Below are 18,039 nucleotides of genomic sequence, written 5' to 3'. Positions count from 1 at the left end.
CAAACAGCATCATAACTGACCTAGAATCCAACTTCACAAGTTCAGAGTTCTTCGACTTCTGCGAGCAAAAAAACATTCAGATCAGGTATGCTTCTGTAGCACATCCAAGAGCCAACGGGCAGGTTGAGCGAGCCAACGGGATGATACTGGAGGCACTCAAGAAAAAGGTCTTCGATAAGAATGAAAAATTCGCAGGAAAGTGGATAAGGGAATTGCCCTATGTCGTTTGGAGCCTAAGAACCCAACCTAGCCGAGCTCTGCATGGAAACACTCCTTTCTTCATGGTCTATGGGTCGGAGGCAGTGTTACCCGCCGATCTTAAGTCCGGGGCGCCAAGGTTGATCTTCGAAAGCATAGCAGAAGCCGAAGCTACTAGGATGGAGGACATCGATATACTCGAGGAAGAACGGCTGAATGCAGTAATCCAATCAGCACGGTACCAGCAGACTCTAAGGCGCTATCACGACAAGGCCGTGCGACAGCGTTCCTTCTCAGTAGGAGACCTCGTCCTCCGCCGAATTCTAACGGGGGAGGGACGGCACAAGTTATCACCCTTATGGGAAGGACCCTTCGTAGTAGCAGAAGTCGCTCGGCCAGGATCATATCGTCTCACTTAGATGGACGGCACAGAAGTCGGGAACTCCTGGAATATAGAACACCTGAGGAAATTTTATCCCTAGCTGTATTTCAAAAGCTATCGGGACGACGATGTACTCTGTAAAATGGAAATATGTCATCAATAAAAAAGGGGCTTCAAAGATACTCAGTTTGTTCATGATTGACTTGCATTCTTACTTAACTCGGGGTGACCACTATGCCCAGCTAACAGAGCAATCGGCTTAAGTCGGCAACGACTTAAGGCGGTGCAACATGCTCGCGCTTACTTAACTCGGGGTGACCACTATGCCCTGCTAACGGAGCAATCGGCTTAAGTCGACAACGACTTAAGGCGGTGCAACATGCTCGCGCTTACTTAACTCGGGGTGACCACTATACCCTGCTAACGGAGCAATCGGCTTAAGTCGGCAACGACTTAAGGCGGTGCAACATGCTCGCGCTTACTTAACTTGGGGTGACCACTATGCCCTGCTAACGGAGCAATCGGCTTAAGTCGGCAACGACTTAAGGCGGTGCAACATGCTCGCGCTTACTTAACTCGGGGTGACCACTATGCCCTGCTAACGGAGCAATCGTCTTAAGTCGGCAACGACTTAAGGCGGTGCAACATGCTCGCGCTTACTTAACTCGGGGTGACCACTATACCCCGCTAACAGGGCAATCGACTAAAGTCAGCAGCGACTTAAGCCGGTGCAACATGCTCGCGCCTACGCGATTCAGGGTGACCACTGCGCCCTATTAACAGAAGCGATCGACTTAAGTCAGCAGCGACTTAAGGCGATCTGACGTGCTTACAATTACTCATATAAGGATGACTTCTATATCCCGCAAACAAATTTCAAAACCATCGCACATCATTTTACTACTGCAAATTTACGAACTGATGAATTCTGAAACAATATGAGAATGACAATGTCGTTCAAGTACTAAAATGACGTCCTCTAACAAATGTCTGACCATGCTAATCGCGCGCTCAAAGCACGCAAAATGTTTCTCTATTTTGTGATATTTTCTCAGGAGCAATCGATGAGGAAGGGCGACTCGAGGAATCAGGGGCAGCATTCACGTCAGCCCTTATATCTTCGGGGACAACCACGCCGGGCCTCCTCATCAAGATTCGCCCCGCCCGAATGGCCTTATCCATGGCTCTGTCACGCTGGGCTCTGAGAGTAACGGAAGTTTCTTCAGCAACCTTGGCAGCCAGCCGAGCAGTTTCTAACTCCTGGGCGATGGATTTCTTGGAAGCTCGGAGTTCTTTAATAGTAGCGTCCTTCGCTGATATCAACTGCTTGAGCCGGGTCACCTCATCCGTAGATTCCTGCAGCTTACAGCGTTGGTTGTCTAACTCTTCCATGGTGAAGCGATGACTCCTCTCCAGGATGGTCATCGAGTTGCTAGAATGGCGATACAATCTGTCGAGACTGTCACGAGAAGCAGCAAGGATACGTTTTTCTTCCTGCAAACAAAAGTCAACTTCCTCAAACGTCAAGCAAGCAATAGGAGCACAACAAGGCGAGGCACAGTTTCATGTCACCTTTTCAGAGTTAAGCTGAGCGTGAAGGGAAGAGCTCAGTGCATTGGCGTCATCTAAGGCAGCAGAGACCTGAGCTAGTTCGGTCTGACTTTGAGAATACTTTTCTTCAAAGTCAGAGCACCGCTGGACCAATTCAGCCTGATCTCGAGAATGTTTTTCTTCAAGAGGAAATCTGCCGAGTCATACCTAGCAGGAGACAATCAAACAAAAGGGGTTAGAATGTAAAGCAGTTTAATAGTGAAGACAAAGAGAAGCAAAAAAAGCACTAACCAGCATTGGTCGCCTCCAAGTCAGAGACACGATGTTGAAGTAACACTGGATTCCAACGTGCAAGAGACGAAGCTACTTCTGGAACAGGAGCGCCCTGTAACCTCAGCTGGCAAGCCATCCCGTCCACCAAAGCCTGATAAGGAGAGCAGATGAGTGTAACGACAGCAGTTCATGCGGTGTAAAAATCAAGCTAAAGTATACCACAGTACCTGGAGGTTAGAAAATAACGAAGGGACCCTCAAATCATGAGAGATCAATTGATGACCGGGCGTAAGACCGCCACCCGAAGCAGCTTGCAATGAACCAGCCGGAACCAACTCAGTGCCATCAACAGAGCCCACAACTTGGTCAGCGGGGACGTTGCCCTCTAAGGCGACCCCCTGGTCCAAAGCTTGGGCTACCACCATGCAGCCGGAGTGCGGAGGCGATCCCGCATGAACGTCCATGGAAGTACAGGAGGGAGACCCCGCTCGGACACCCTCGGGGGCTGGGTTATAGTTTGCACTGCCCACTTGAGCCGGATCATCCCCGGTAGCACCCTCGGGGGCTGGGCAGTGGCTTACACTTCCCACCCGAACCAAGTCATCCCCGGCGACATCCTCGGGGGCTGGGCATGTGTCAACACCATCCTTAGGGTCCAAGTTCTCTGCGGTAGCCACTTCTAAGGCTGATGGGCCCTCAGTTACTTCCATGGGACCAGGACGACCCAAGTCAGTCTCCTGACCCTCAAGATCGCGCTCTAAGGTCGACGAGGCACGGGATGACCTCAACCCAGCATCAAGCACATCAGCACAAACCTCCATCACACCATCATCTGCTGGCTCCGATAACAAATCCTCTGGAACCATATCCTCAAAAGTCTGATCAAAATTAGCCAGGGACAATTCTTGCAGACCAATGAGAGCAGACAAAGCAGGAGAAGGAACTCCACTACTTTCACCACTAGCGATGAACTGCCGACTGTTTTTCCGAGTCAAAGGAACTTCATCCTCTTCCTCCCCGTCGTCTTCATTAGCAACACAGGCAGCACCCCCATTGGGATCAGCAACAGATGGAGCACCCACATTGGGATCAGCAGCAGATCAGGCACACCCATTGGGGTCAGCGTCAATAAATTCAGTCACAGGCACTTCTTCAACAGCAGGAACCGAAGTACCAACATCCCGATCCAAACTGGATACTCGCCGGAGGCGTCTCTTTTTACTTTTTGCTCATCAGCAGGAGGATCAGGTTGATTAGCTCGGCAAGGGCGTCTCGGGCGAGTACTGGCAGGCTTCTGAATATCCAAGGTCATATCAGCTTCTGGGAGGGGCACCACCACCGATGTCCCAGCAGGAGCAGCATCAGAAGAGTCCACAGCCAGCAAATCAAGCATAGCACTTATCTCCGCATCACTAGGATTCAGGGGCACCTCGAAATGGACTTGCCGTTCATCATCAGGAATCTCCCCGAGCGAGGCAACCAAGGCGCTATCTTCTTCAGCAGAGGGTCGCACTCTAAGGCCCAAACTGCCATCAGTGACAGGTGGATTCGACACAAAAAGAGCGAAGGCTTTGGGAGGAGGCAAGTTCTAGGCTGAGTATGCCACTAGGGCACCAACATTCAACACCTTGCCTCTAAGGATCATCTCAAGTCGGTTCACCAAGTCTACAGAGGGAATTCTTCTGTTGGTAACCCGAGTTGAGTCGGCTAGGCCTCGATACAGATAAGCCGGGTATGCCCTGTCTTTCAACGGCTGAATATTCTTGAAGACAAAATCAGCAACTACAGCTTCAGCAGTCAGACCCCTCTCCTTTAGCAACCCAACTTCAGCTAGCAAAGCACCTGCCTCAGCTACTTCTTGATCCGTGGGGGACTCGGTCCAACTCGGGGTGCGAACGTCCGACTGTCTTCCCGACCGAGGGGGGAGAGAGTTTCCATGATTCTCAACAATGAACCACTCCAAGCGCCATCCCTTGATGCTGTCTTTGAGAGGGATCTCAAGATACACAGTCTTCCTCCCACGGCGCATCTCCAAGCTAGCACCCCCAACCAACTGATGTTGTCCTCCGGCCATTCCAGGGCGACAGTGATACAAGTACTTCCACAACCCAAAATGTGGCAGCACGCCAAGAAAAGCTTCGCACAAATGAATGAAAATAGAAATTTGCAGGATAGAATTGGGATTCAGATGGGTCAAGTTAAGATGGTAGAAATCAAGGAGGCCGCGGAAAAAGGGAGAAATGGGAAGACCGAGGCCGCGGAGAAGGAAAGGAGCGTAAATCACGGACTCATGGGTATCCTCAGTCGGGACAGTAACCCCATGGCAAATCCGCCAAGAACAGAGCTCCCTCGGGGGAAGGACCCCGATGGACACAAGGTGGAGAAGTTCGGGCTCGGAGATGACAGACATGTGGTTACCTGCGAAAGGCAACTGGCTATTGGGGTCGATTGGAGGAATCACCGTGGCAGACGAACTCGAGGCCTTCCTCTTGGGCGCCATCTCGATTCTACCGGCGAGCAGAGTGGGAGGCGAATTGCAGAGAGGATTTGGAAGCGAGAAAGCAAGAACTAGGGCACGGAAAGCAGAGGCAGCTAAAAGCGCAGCACTTATGGGATATTTCCGAGCCAGATACCGTTTCAAAAAGCGCCCAGTCAGCACCCGACGGTTATTTCCAAAACACCGGCGTGCCACGTCATCACCCAACAGTTATTTCCAAAACAACGGTGCGCCACATTATCACTCGGCTATTATCCTCAAAATGGCCCACGCAGCCTGCTATCACTCGGCATCACCTCTAAAACGCTGATGTCGTCTTCAAGTCGCTCGGCGTTACCTCTAAAACGCTGACGTCGTCTTCAGTCGCTCGGTGTTACCTACAAAACGCTGATGTCGTCTTCAAGTCGCTCGGCGTTACCTCTAAAACGCTGACGTCGTCTTCAGTCGCTCAGTGTTACCTACAAAACGCTGATGTCGTCTTCAAGTCGCTCGGTGTTACCTCTAAAACGCTGACGTCGTCTTCAGTCGCTCGGTGTTACCTACAAAACGCCGACGTCGTCTTTAGTCGCTCGACATTACCTCCAAAACGCTGACATTGCCCTCAAGTCACTCGGTGTTACCTCTAAAACGCCGACGTCGTCTTCAAGTCACTCGGTGTTACCTCTAAAACGCTGACGTCGTCTTCAAGTCGCTCGGCGTTACCTCTAAAACGCTGACGTTGTCTTCAAGTCACTCGGTGTTACCTCAAAAACGCCGACGACGTCTTCAAGTCACTCGGCGTTACCTCAAAAACCCCGACATCATCTACAAGTCACTCAGCAGCTACCTCTAAAAGCATCGATATGATGCCCGAGTTATTCGCTTACTATTCCAAGGGAATCAACTTCACGAAAAAAGCGGGAAGAGTAATGATTCAAGAACTTTGAGTTATGAATATCAACGAGCAATCATCACAGAGAAGCCAACATCATTTCTTCATTAAAGGGAAGATATCATACTTACAAATCAACTCATTATGAGTTGATACTTCCCTATTACTACTACTACATTACATTATACTACTACTACACTACACTATACTACTCTACACTACTAAATACTACTACATTATTCTAACTATACTATACTAACATCTAAGGACCAGTGGCATCTAGCCACTGGCCCTGTTGCTGCCGCCGCTGCTGCCGCCCCTGTTGCTGCCCCTGCTGCTGCCGTCGCCGCCGCTGCCGCCCCTGCTGCTGCCGCCATCGCCATCCTTGCTGCCGCTGCTGCCGCCCCTGCCGCTGCCGTCACCGTCACCGCCGCCACCGCCTTCGTCGTCGTCGTCGTCATCATCGTCCTCGCCGTCACCACCACCGTCCTCCTCGGACGAGTCCTCCTCATCCGAGGAGTACTCCGACTCATCCGAGCCCTCGAGCCCGGAGCGCTCGACGGCCCGGATGTACGTCCAGACCTCCGCCGCAAGCCCCTGGGAGTCGTCTGAGTCGTCAGACGACTCACGCAGGGGGATGGGAGCCGGAGACCCCTCAGACTCAGAGGAGAACTCCTCCTCTGAGTATTCCGAGTCACCAAAATCCTCCGATGGAGGAGTTGGCTCACGTTTGCGCTTGTTGTTCTTGCCCATGGTGGAAGCGAAAGGGAGAGAAGAAAAGCAAGCAACAGAGAACATCAAAAGATGTGAAAAAGCCGGAGAGACAACGACATTATTTATAGAAGGAGAAGGCAACTGCTCACCTCCAACCACGGTCACTGAACAGTCGCAAAGCATTCAATAAGCACTTCAACCCGTCTGAAGACACGTCAGGCGGCTGACGTCGTTTCACGCAGCACAACACCCATTGGGACTCCAGTCAACAGCGCGGATGATATGATTACACTCGCCGTCACATCACATTACTACTCAGAAGCAGCCGACTAAAACACTCAGCGTACCAAGCCGTCCCTTGCCCACACCCATTGGGGGGGGGACGCCCAGGAATTATCAGTATATTTCTCAAAACTGTCACATCCGTGCAGGGCATGCAATGAATACCTCAAGACAAAAATGAGATATCAGTAAGGATCGGAGGAACGCCAAATATAGCCGGTGAAGTACAAAATATGGCCAACGGAAGCGACGTGAAGACTAGACAGAGAGCGTCCATCAAATGTCCAATCAGTCACAGAGCAAATAAATTACACCACCCGGCAAGATATGGATGGATTGTGAACTCAGCTGCAAAAGACAAAATACATGCTGACCTCTGAAGCATAATATTGATGACATAATGCTGACCTCCAAAGCATAATGCGGATGGCATCATGCCGATTTTCACAGGCAGAAAGGATAATCATCAACAAAAAGACATCAAAGGAAGACCTTCGAATGGATTATCCTCAAAAATCCACTTGAAGGTCGGGGGCTACACCCATTGGGTGCACCTTCGGTGCACCCCATGGATCACTATTTCAGGCCAAGATAGTGCCAACTTCTAAGGGATAAGACAAGATTAAAGACAAGGCTGACCCTCAACCAAAGCACAAGAGTAAGATGAAAGTAATTTCTAATGAAGACCTTCGAGTAGATTATTTTCCAAAATCTACTCGAAGCTCGGGGGCTACACCCATTGGGTGCACCTCCGGTGCACCCAATGAAGTTCCGGGTACTACAAGATGAAATGCCAACCTCTAAGGCACAAGCACGAAACAAAGCTTCAGTTTACGAGTGATCAAAGCAGGAGGAGACAGTAAGAAATCGTTTTCCCCAAATTATCTGCAAACTGGACCTGGGATCTTTGGGCTGATTACCTCAAAATCAACCTAAAGATCGGGGGCTTTGTGGGTGACATATATCCCACGGGTCCACTAGAAGAGTAAAAGACCTCACGAAAGGCCCAAGGGCCCAATAAATCGTAAGGTCATTCTTTCGTGGGCCTGGGGAGGGACAATCAGCAAAGCAGATCGACATGAGGCCGGATTGGTACAAGCCCGGACGACCCACAACGTCGAGCGAGCGACCACAACAGAGATCCGACTTTCCCGTGCTGGAGCCCCCATGCAACGGAGCCATGCGATGATAGGTCGGCAGAACTACGGGGAGATAAACTCAAACAGTTCACTATCTTTTAGCTACACATTGTTATCGTATCCACGTGTATTGCCCCACGGTCGAGTATATAAGGCCTAGGGGGCACCCCTTCAGAACGATCGACCCTATCACTCAGCCATCCACCTCAACTCTCTGCATTCTCAATTCGGAGAGCTCCCTTGTAATCTCATTCACCAAGCATACTCACCAGGACGTAGGGTGTTACGCATCTCTAAGCGGCCCGAACCTGTAAACATTGTCCACTGTCCCCTCGTGCATCTGGCACGAACCATTTTGCTACAGTCGGCGACACCGTCCTACTCCTAAAACACCTTGAGGGGCAACCCCAGGTGTGCGGTCGGACCCAAAACACCGACATAACACAAATACGAATTATGATTGAATGTCATCTCTACTATATATATGTTTAAAATTCTGAGTTGGGGGCAATACTAACTACAAGGACACCAGTAAATATAGGAACCAATTCCTCTACAGTAACGTTTAGCCACTGATGTGCAGGGCCAGGTACCGGTCACGGCAACGTCCAACCCATAGTCACAAGAAACGGATACAGTGCTAGCAACCATCGACTTGGAAACGTCATCCCCAACCCGAAAACGCAGGGTCATTTTCGTAAACACCATGTAACAGTCTCTCACATGTAGCCATTCCTCGACCTCATTGATCCGGAAACTTCGTGACTACATGGTCGAGCCATGTTACTGCAGAGGATCTCGCCGGGTAAATATGCTTATGCACATGTGGTGAGCTAGATAGAAAAGGCCGATGCTGCTGCTTCACAATCAGAGTCAGCTCAGGAGCAAGCCATCATGATCGATTTCTCACGAACTGCTGCTACTATGGTCTTTTGCCCGGCCGTACGTCTGTACATGAGTACGTACATGTATGCAAGTCTTGCAACATAGAACTCTGTACATGCATGCATGCCTTGTACCACCGCTAGTATATAGGGGACATGCAAGGGCCCCACACAATCCAACCGTAGGATGCCTTCAAATATTCAGTCCTCGCTGAGTGCTGACTGCTTCGTTGACTGAAATCAAGATGTCTCTGTTTCTCTAAGGTTTCTGCAGCGCTAGTTTTTGGCATTTCTTTCATTTGAGAGAGAGAGAGAGAGAGAGAAATAAATGTAACTTCTCATTCCAGTGTCCTTCTATATTCAATAATTGGCCAAAGTATGTTGCGTAATTTCTCTATGCTTGTAATTTCTCTATGCGCTTCATGTAAATGTATAACTCGGTACGTAAAATATTAATTTGGAATAATCACATCATTACATAAAATTAAATTTAGAAATATAGGCGCTTATTGACGTATACGTTGTGATGCAGGTTTACTACTTACGGCAGCAGTAATTACCTCAGCTAGCTTGTCCCTACGAAAGTGATTAGACCGATAATAACCGCCGGATTAGCGGCCGGGGATCATCAGAGTCTCAATATGCGCATGATCTGATGGATTGGTTTTTTTGTTTGCTTTGCATGGACGCGAGCGGTGTGCGTGCATGTGAAACCATCCCAATCGCAACTACTAAGGCCTTGTTCGGTTATTCCCAATACACATGGATTGGATGGGATTGGAAAAAATTCTTAAGAAGTTTGACTTGTTTGGGATTCAAACCCATCCAATCCCACTCAATCCATATGGATTGAGAGCTAACCGAACAAGCCCTAATTTGGAGAACATTCTCTTGTCCTCCCCTGGTGCGGAAGTTCCCAAGAACTAGCGTCCACCCGTTACCTCCAAGCCAAGCCAACCATCCCATCTCTTTGCACGCACAGGCACACACACAGCACCGACGTCGTCCACCTCCTCGTCTCCAACCAAACCAAAAAGCAACCTAATAGGCCAAGATATATATATATATATATATATATATATATATAAAATTAGTTTACTTATTCGGTGACCGAAAGCCAGTTGCGTAGTTGCTATGTCAAGCCATATATATATATATATATATATATATATATATATATATATATATATATATATATATATATATATATATATATATATATATATATATATATATAATTCTTGTGCACAACAAGTCTTCACTTGCATGCCAAGCCTTGGGCGGCATGCACTGGTCAAAAAGATGCGCGCGCACTGATGAGCAGCACCTGCATTAAAAATAATGGCAGATTGACAGGGGGGCTTTGTTTTGCACTGGGGACACTAGCAGACTAGCTAGTGCCCAGATTAGTACAAGGCACTGCCATCTAGATCCCAATTAGTAATGGCCAATGTAACAGTTGGGTGGTGCAGGGAAAGGCCTAACGGTACAGGTCAGTGCTTCTGTAGATAGCATAAGAAACGAGGTAGAAATGACAAAACTTCTCCAGCTAGCTAGCTAACCCACAGGCAGGCACAGTAATGCAAACGCATACCACCAGACTGGATGCAGTTGCTTGCTGCATAAAACTGTAGTCGCAAGCAGGATCATGTGCCTCTCTGCCAGTTAACTACTGCTTGCTTTGCATGCACCCACCACCAGATGTACTGAAACAGTGTGCTACATCTGTACCTCTTCCTCGCTCCTCCGCATGTAACTCTAGCATCATGCATGACCACATCTATATGAAAGTATATATTGATATTATTCAGCATGAAAAACGAGTGTATTGGATTTGTCACGAAATATATTCCTACATTATATCTATTTAGAGCCAATATGGTTTACTATGACATATTCAAACTTAATATATATATAGTTTGACTTAGAGTCTGTTTGTTTAGAGTTATAATCTGTCTAAGTTATATAAACAAACATGTCCTTACACTCATCGTATCTAAGTCATAGTTTAGTACATGTTTAGATGTGAATAAAATTTTACGTTTGCCTTAAGCCTGTGATTTTGGTCTCTATGAGTGCCTAGATGGTGGGCCCGGTGTAACCTCAGTAAAAACTTAAAGCTGGCAGGTCCAAATAAACTTGTGGACCGTGTAGTAGTGACCTACCACATTTTTGAGCCAGCGACAGCGGCGCCGGGGAGGTGAGGAGGTCTGCTAGCTAGCCTGCCTGGCTTATAGTATTATTAGGTGCGAGTGTGCTGCTAGTGTGTGGCGGCATGATATGATCTTCTATTCTGTGATTGCCATGGAGATGGAGAGGTTGGGTTGGTAGTAATAAAAGAATCTGGGCTAGACTGGAGCACATCCAACTGCTCCAGACAAAATCCAATTCACAAGTGAAAACCTAGAAAAATCAAGAGGGCCGGGCCGGGGTGCCTTTTATCTTCTCTCCGCGCCTAGCTACCTTTGTCTCCCTCGCTCACTAGCTAGCTCGTAGGTTCTTGTTGCTGAATGCACAGTACAGTACAGATGACTGGAATGGTTGGGCTTCGCTTCTGCAACACTGGGACGACTGGGAATAAAATGGCGTGATTCCCTGCCAATTTCCCTCTCATGCATCCATTTATCTCTAGTCTCCATCAATCCATCCGTCCATCTGTCCAGGACCAATGTCCACAGTTCTGGTGCATGAGGGACCTAGAAGAATATCGCAGAGCCTACTCACATGAGGCTTTGCAGGGCGACTCCTCCTTCAGTTCAGCAGTAGTCCAAGAGAGGGGAATATACCATTCATGAGGTATTTGGTAGCACTATGCATACTTCATTTCTTTTGACATCGGTGGGTGATGAGGCATTTGGTAGCACTATACATACTTCATTACACTAACCATTTATATACTAATAGAAATAGTAATTTGTTGGAAAATGCTTTTTTTTTGCCAACCCCCCGGGCCTGCCTGTTACTTCCAAAATAAAAGCGAGGATATAACACTTCATGACTCATAAATGTGTAAAAAAAAGTATAAGGAATAGTGTGGCAACCCAATATTTTCGAGGGATTTCTATTTTTCTAAGGAAAATTAGATTATTTTCCTTGACAAAAAAAAAATAAAAATCTCATGACAAAATTGAGTTGCCAAATTAGCACTATATCTAAGATATTTCTTGCATGTGTCTTTATGATCTACAATAAATAAGTAAACAAAATACTCAGGTACATAGATAACCGTTGAGTCGTAGGAGGAGTAACTGGTAGTGACAACAAAAGGAGAGAGCAGGCACGCCGTCCCCTTCCCCCTCTATAAAATCCATCTTCTCCCCCTTTCTTCTACCTCACTCTTCCACTGTTCTCCCCTACCTTAGCCGCTCACAAGACTTTAGCAGCTCTTCCAGGCCGGCTCCTCTTCCTTCTCTTGGTGCGTGCTCATATCATGGCCAAGATTTGCTCATGCCTCTTTCCACTTCAAGCATGCATATGCGTCGTCTCTGCTGGCAGCCCGGCCGTTCTGACGCTAGCTGATCGATCTACTCCATCACCGAGCTGGCTCTTCTATGGATTATTCGTCCTCGTCCACCGTGGGACGCCATGATAGCAATATTAAGCTAGCAGGTTTGGTCGATCGATCGGCTCGTGTCGTGTGTGCCTGGCTCCCTGTATGCCACACATGTAGCCAACCCGTGGCGTGATTGGATGCTGTGGGTGGCGTGCAAGGAGCCAAGCATGCATAACAGGCCATGATCACTTCCTCTCTATCCTCTGATCTGTTGAATATATCTGTATCGTGTTTTTTTTCCCGAGATGATGATGCACTTATTTCATGCTGTTACATGCATCTGTATGCTTGTCTTGGGTTCGAATTGCTTCTGCAGGGTTAGAATTTAGGACTGGTTTGGAGAAGGCAGGTGAGTTCCAATCCTCTTTCAAAGCTCCATCAATCGACATCACGAAATTGAGAGAGAGTTTACAGTTCGCCCATTTTTTATCCTAAAAACACATCTACTTTTCTTTTGCTTACATGAGAGCCTAGCCGCCTCTTGCCGCTGAATCTGTGTTGATTTGTTTGGTTTCCGTCGTATCCATAGGAAACCACCCGTTGTCTGCTAGATGTAGTCCATTTGATCACCGATCTGAGCTAAGCTAGTGGTTGTCCACCTTTTGTTTGTTTTGGTTTTTGTCTCTACGACCATTTGCGGCCACTGGAATCGGCAGTGCGCAAGTCTTTTTGTAATTTAGTTCGTCAGTTTTCGTCTGGACTAGTGTGCATCTGAAACGGACTTAGCTGGATTTCGTTTGGAAAGCCGATACGCACTTCATGTTTCGGCTGCAAATGGCCAGGTGTAATGGACAGCAAGCTTCAGTTACTGCTTTAGTAGTACCTAACTGCAGTAGTCAGTTTGACTGAGAATTAGTTGACCTTTTTTTTGTCTTACAACGAGTGCATTATTTCCACTGTTCTTGAGCATCTAAGATTTTTCTTGTTCTTATCATATGCTTCACAAATTATCAAAGTTTCTTTTTTACCACAAAAGAATAAACCATGTTTGGATTGAATGTATATATGTGTACTGTATCCTCTCCCAATTTCTGAATGGTAAGAAACAATATAAACCGCAAAATACTGCGAGCTAGCTAGGCTGTATACAACTCTCTCTGGCCGTATGTTTGATAAGCGACCGTACCTGTAAGTTGGGGCTCGTTATCTGAAGATTCAGATGACAAACCAATGTGTGGGATTTTCGATATGATAACTGAGATACTTAGATATCACGATGCTATTGCTATGTGGTTTCTCCTGCGATGACTAATGATAATAATGTACTTGCGAAATAAACCATAGATGAAATCCTTCGCTTCATTAGAACAATACTTTTTTCTCCACACACGAAAATTTAGTACCATCAGTTCATATACATGCATTGAATGTACCGTGCTTTGTTTGGGTAATCTAGTATTCATCTCAAGCATGAAACAATACTTGATTCTAGTGAATACTAGAGTATCCAAATAAGGTCTAAGCAAGACACTGGAAGCTGTGAAACATACAGCCCTAATTGTTTTGTCTCGCCAGACAAAAATACCATGTACGCTTTAGAACACAGTATGTGCTGTGACAGTAATGTATATATGACCTGCTTAATGCCCCCCCTTTAGAACACAGCTGATATGCATCCTACGTTTCCCCAATGAAATTGAACGGTATCCTCGCTCTGAAATTCCTGCAATATATATGAATGTATGGCTCATGTGTTGCAATGCAAAGAGGGCTTAACATTGGGGTGTATCAAATATCCAATGGAACAAAAGTGTTTGCACTTTATTCCTGAGGGAGAGGTGCTCTTGGAACTTGGGGAGTGCGTAGCTGTACCTGTACGTACACGCGTGCAATGCAAGGTGTGTAATCTGACTCCATCTTGTGCTGTGTGCAAATATAATGTGCCACTGGACCCCTGGTACAAGCTGTTCAAAGCAGTGAAGCACGGTTCGGAGAACGTCGTCATGCAGCGGTACCATTATTCCAAAATTTCAGACAAAAACACATTACTGTGTTCATGATGCTAAAGTTAGCACTATATTTTTAGTACTTGGGAGTTGGGGCTAAGGGTATGGTTGGATTCATGATGCTAAAGTTAGCACTATATTTTTAGCTAAATTTTAGTACATAGAGATTTAAACCGGAATGCTAAAAAATACTAAAAGTGAAGTACTAAACTTTAGCATCTATGGATCCAAACAGACCCTAACACCCTTTGTTCTATGTCCTCCCCCCACTGTTTTTTTTTGTTGTGAGTTATGTAGCACCAAAATTTTTCAAACAAAACCAAGCATTTGCCATATGTACGAGGGTTAAAGTCCACACAACACGTACAACGATCTCAACCAACAATGTTAGAAACAACCGTTTACGTACTAAATTGGATAAAAACTATACACCTAGAAAAAACGACAATAAGGTGTTATATGTATAATTCGTAGTAAGTATCATTAAACCATTCATGAAAAATATTTTTTAGTAAACTTTTTAAAATATATAAATATTGATGATATTTTTATATTTTTTATTTTTAACTTTGGATATATATAGGGAGTTAGCATCACTTATACTATAAGTTGGGAAGCTAAAGGAAAGACCAAGATTTGCGTCTGTTGGTGAGATGACTGTATGAATATAATAATGCAAATTATGTTCATATACTCCATAAATAAATTCTCACTAGGCTTTATACTCAGGCGACGAAGGCTGGAACTGGAAGCAGCGCATGCCCTAGCCTAGCTAGCCCGGTAGTCAGCTCCATGCGCTTTGGCGATGCTGGTGGCCGAGCCAGGCCAAACAGAAGGCTCTTGTCTCGGGCGCAGGGTTGTCGCAGTGCAGGCAGCTGGCCGCCCTGGCCCCCGCGTCGTCGTATATCCTTCCACCTGAGCTGAAAACGCATGTGGTGGTCCCCGTGCCCGTCCGTCCCAGGTCAAGTCGAGATGTGCTTGTTCTTTCTCAGTTCAGTTCTCGCGCGCTTGGAGAGACTGAGAGAGTATGGGCGAGAGAGAGAGAGAGAGAGAGAGAGAGAGAGAGAGAGAGCAACAGAGCATTGGCTATTGGCATCGTCCTCTCGCCCGCCCATCAGCTACTGGGCAGCCATGCATGCACTTGCGCACAGGCTCAGCGAGGAGCGAGCGCAGGCCAAAGGGCCAGCAGCAGCAGCTTTCTCGCCTTCCAAGAGAAGGCCTGCGAGATGTCCTCCAAAAAGCCGTCGAAAAGGAAATTCCCTCGATCGTCTCGTGCATCCCCATCACTGTACCTGCTGTGTCTCGCTGCAGCTCCCAAAAAAGTCTCCGTCCTCTCTGCCCCTCTCTCTGATGATAACGTGACACTGATGCGTCCGTGTCTGCAGCCTCTTGTACTACTTACTAGTAGAGTACTAGGCCGATAAACACGGCCAGTGTGTTACCGACGAACGACGACGACGACGACGGCGACCATGCACGGGGCGGGCGAGTATAGATGTTGCTGGATCCACGGGAGGATTGGGACGACCAAAGCAACAACATACCCGCCCCGGCCCACCAGCACTGTTCTCTATGTCTATTCCGTTGCGCCAGGCACTGCTGCTCATGCACGCCATATACCACTAAAGCACTATACACCTCGCTTCATCAAGACCTCCAAGAGCTGCATGGTTGGCGCGCCGTAGCATAGTAATCCCTAGAAAATCTCTGCCACAGACCCCATTGGAATTGGTCATCATGCATGTGTTCGTGTTGCGTAGAGCTTAGCTTACGACTCTCGCGGCGACTCGGCCGGCGGTCGGGCTGCGACTCGCCCATCGCCGAGTGCCTAGCCCCGGCCACACCCTCATCGTTGCCGGCGGAGCGGGCTTTGGGAGAGCTTAGCGCAGCCGCAATCCTCTCCCTTCTCCAAGTCTAGCCTGTCTAGGTGCGGTGCGGCCATGACATTGCGATAGCCATATTGCAGGATGGTTCTGACACCTTGCGATCAAATATGATGTTTCCTTTGCTGTATTAATTTGGCGTCCACATGCATGGTGCCGGATCGAAGGGCACCCAATGTATCCAGAATTTTTCGTAGATGGATTTGGCGGAAAAGATATATATAGCCGTGACCATAGAAGAGAATGTTGGATTAATCACCGCAGGATCGACCAGGTTCTTGCTCTCTCCCTGAACTAAACGGCAATAATAGAGAAGAACGATATTGAGCAGTAGAGCGCCAGGGCTGGACAGAACGTAAACTAAACTTTCATTCAAACGATCTCTATTTGTCCTTACATGGACAAAGCCATAGGTATTTATTACAAGGATTGACTCAACAAACAATCGGGGAAATCAGCTGAATCCTAATAACCGGACTCTAAACCTTTTCTTTTTTGATTATGGAAAAAAATGTTCCTTCGTCTTGACATGAAATTACATCTTGCGAGTATATTTTTATTTGTGAGTAATGTATGCTTTGTTATTTGTGACCTTCGTCTAAGATTCATTATACTTAAAAGGGCATAATACTTTGGAGGACGAAAGTCTTTAATATATAACAAATGTGTTGCCTTGCTCTTGATTCACAACAATTGAGAACAAGTGAACAACAGCCTCCTCAACAGGGAGTAAGTTCTTTGGAACCGAACCTCGGGAAACAAATCATTGTGTTCATTTGTGTTGATCATTATCCTACGATTTGATACTTCCTTTCCCCTCTCTCTAAGTTCTCTTGTTCACAATCTTTGAGTTAGCTCCCAAAGTCATCCACATTGATTGAGCAACTCATAGCAAGAAGAACTCTCTTCTGCACTCCGATTTCGTTATTACTTATTTCTAATCCTAACCCCGGGTGAAGTTCGTGTTCAAAGTTTATATTTTTCAGGTTTCGCCTATTCACCCCCCTCAAGGTGACTTTCATAAACGAATTCAATGACATCAAGAACCCTATTCAATCTTCCCTTCCCTCAGGCACCAAAGGCGGTATTCATAGCTTCGTCCTCAGCCTTGGTGTAGGCCCCCAACATCTCATCACTAGTTGCTTCGATAGCCTCAAGCCACTCATCGTCCGGTTCACCAAATTGATTCCTATAACGATAGGTACATCTCAGATACACCAAGCCACCCTTCCCAGCACTCTAACTCGAGCTAGCATCAGTCTCCTTCGGTATTTTCCAATCACTAACAAGGGGCCATACCTTAAAAGCTATATGCTCCTGAACCAGGTCTCTGGTGCTGATGTAGCTGCACATGACGTTGAAAGCCACCAGACAAGCTTGGGCTCTTTCAATGTTTACAATAGTCGTCCTCTTAATGCCGAAGCGTGACCGGATGGGCCACTGAATCACACCTTTGATATCATCCCTCTTAACCAGGTCATTCTTGCCTAGCATATGTATATTTCAGTGGACGTGCAACTTGCCACTAGTAATTCAATGTATCCATTATTGAAGCTCAACCATACAATGAGAGATATGTTTACAATAAAAATCTGTAAAAGTTATATAGTTCATAGAACATCCCCGACTCATTTCATATTAAACATTAAAAATATATTTCTCATTTCTCTGAATATTACAAGATTCATAATGAAAATTTAAGAATTAAACTCCCCCACTACCAAATGTGGCAGTAATGTTTCTTGACCCTCATCAAAGACAACACAAAGACATGAAGGAACTATTAGACTCTGACCCATTTACACTAAAAATAAGCATATACATATGTATGGATGTATTAAAAACAAATACGCTTACAAATATTTA

At 46.7% G+C, this 18,039-nt stretch overlaps 1 long non-coding RNA gene and 1 other non-coding gene across 2 annotated transcripts; both read left to right on the top strand.

The window, feature by feature from the left end:
- Window positions 1-12,125: 12,125 nt before the first annotated feature.
- LOC109939912 (uncharacterized) lies at window positions 12,126-13,082 on the top strand. Its single transcript, NR_157207.1, has one exon. It is a non-coding gene; the product is annotated as an uncharacterized lncRNA (long non-coding RNA).
- MIR160b (microRNA MIR160b) lies at window positions 12,412-12,532 on the top strand. The gene has a single exon (NR_121028.1). It is a non-coding gene; the product is annotated as a microRNA MIR160b (primary transcript).
- Window positions 13,083-18,039: the final 4,957 nt, after the last annotated feature.

This window comes from Zea mays, chromosome 5 (genome assembly GCF_902167145.1).
Source record: "Zea mays cultivar B73 chromosome 5, Zm-B73-REFERENCE-NAM-5.0, whole genome shotgun sequence".
Lineage (NCBI taxonomy): Eukaryota > Viridiplantae > Streptophyta > Magnoliopsida > Poales > Poaceae > Zea > Zea mays.
Note: the sequence above shows the minus strand (reverse complement) of the source record. Positions and strands in the feature narration are given on the sequence as shown.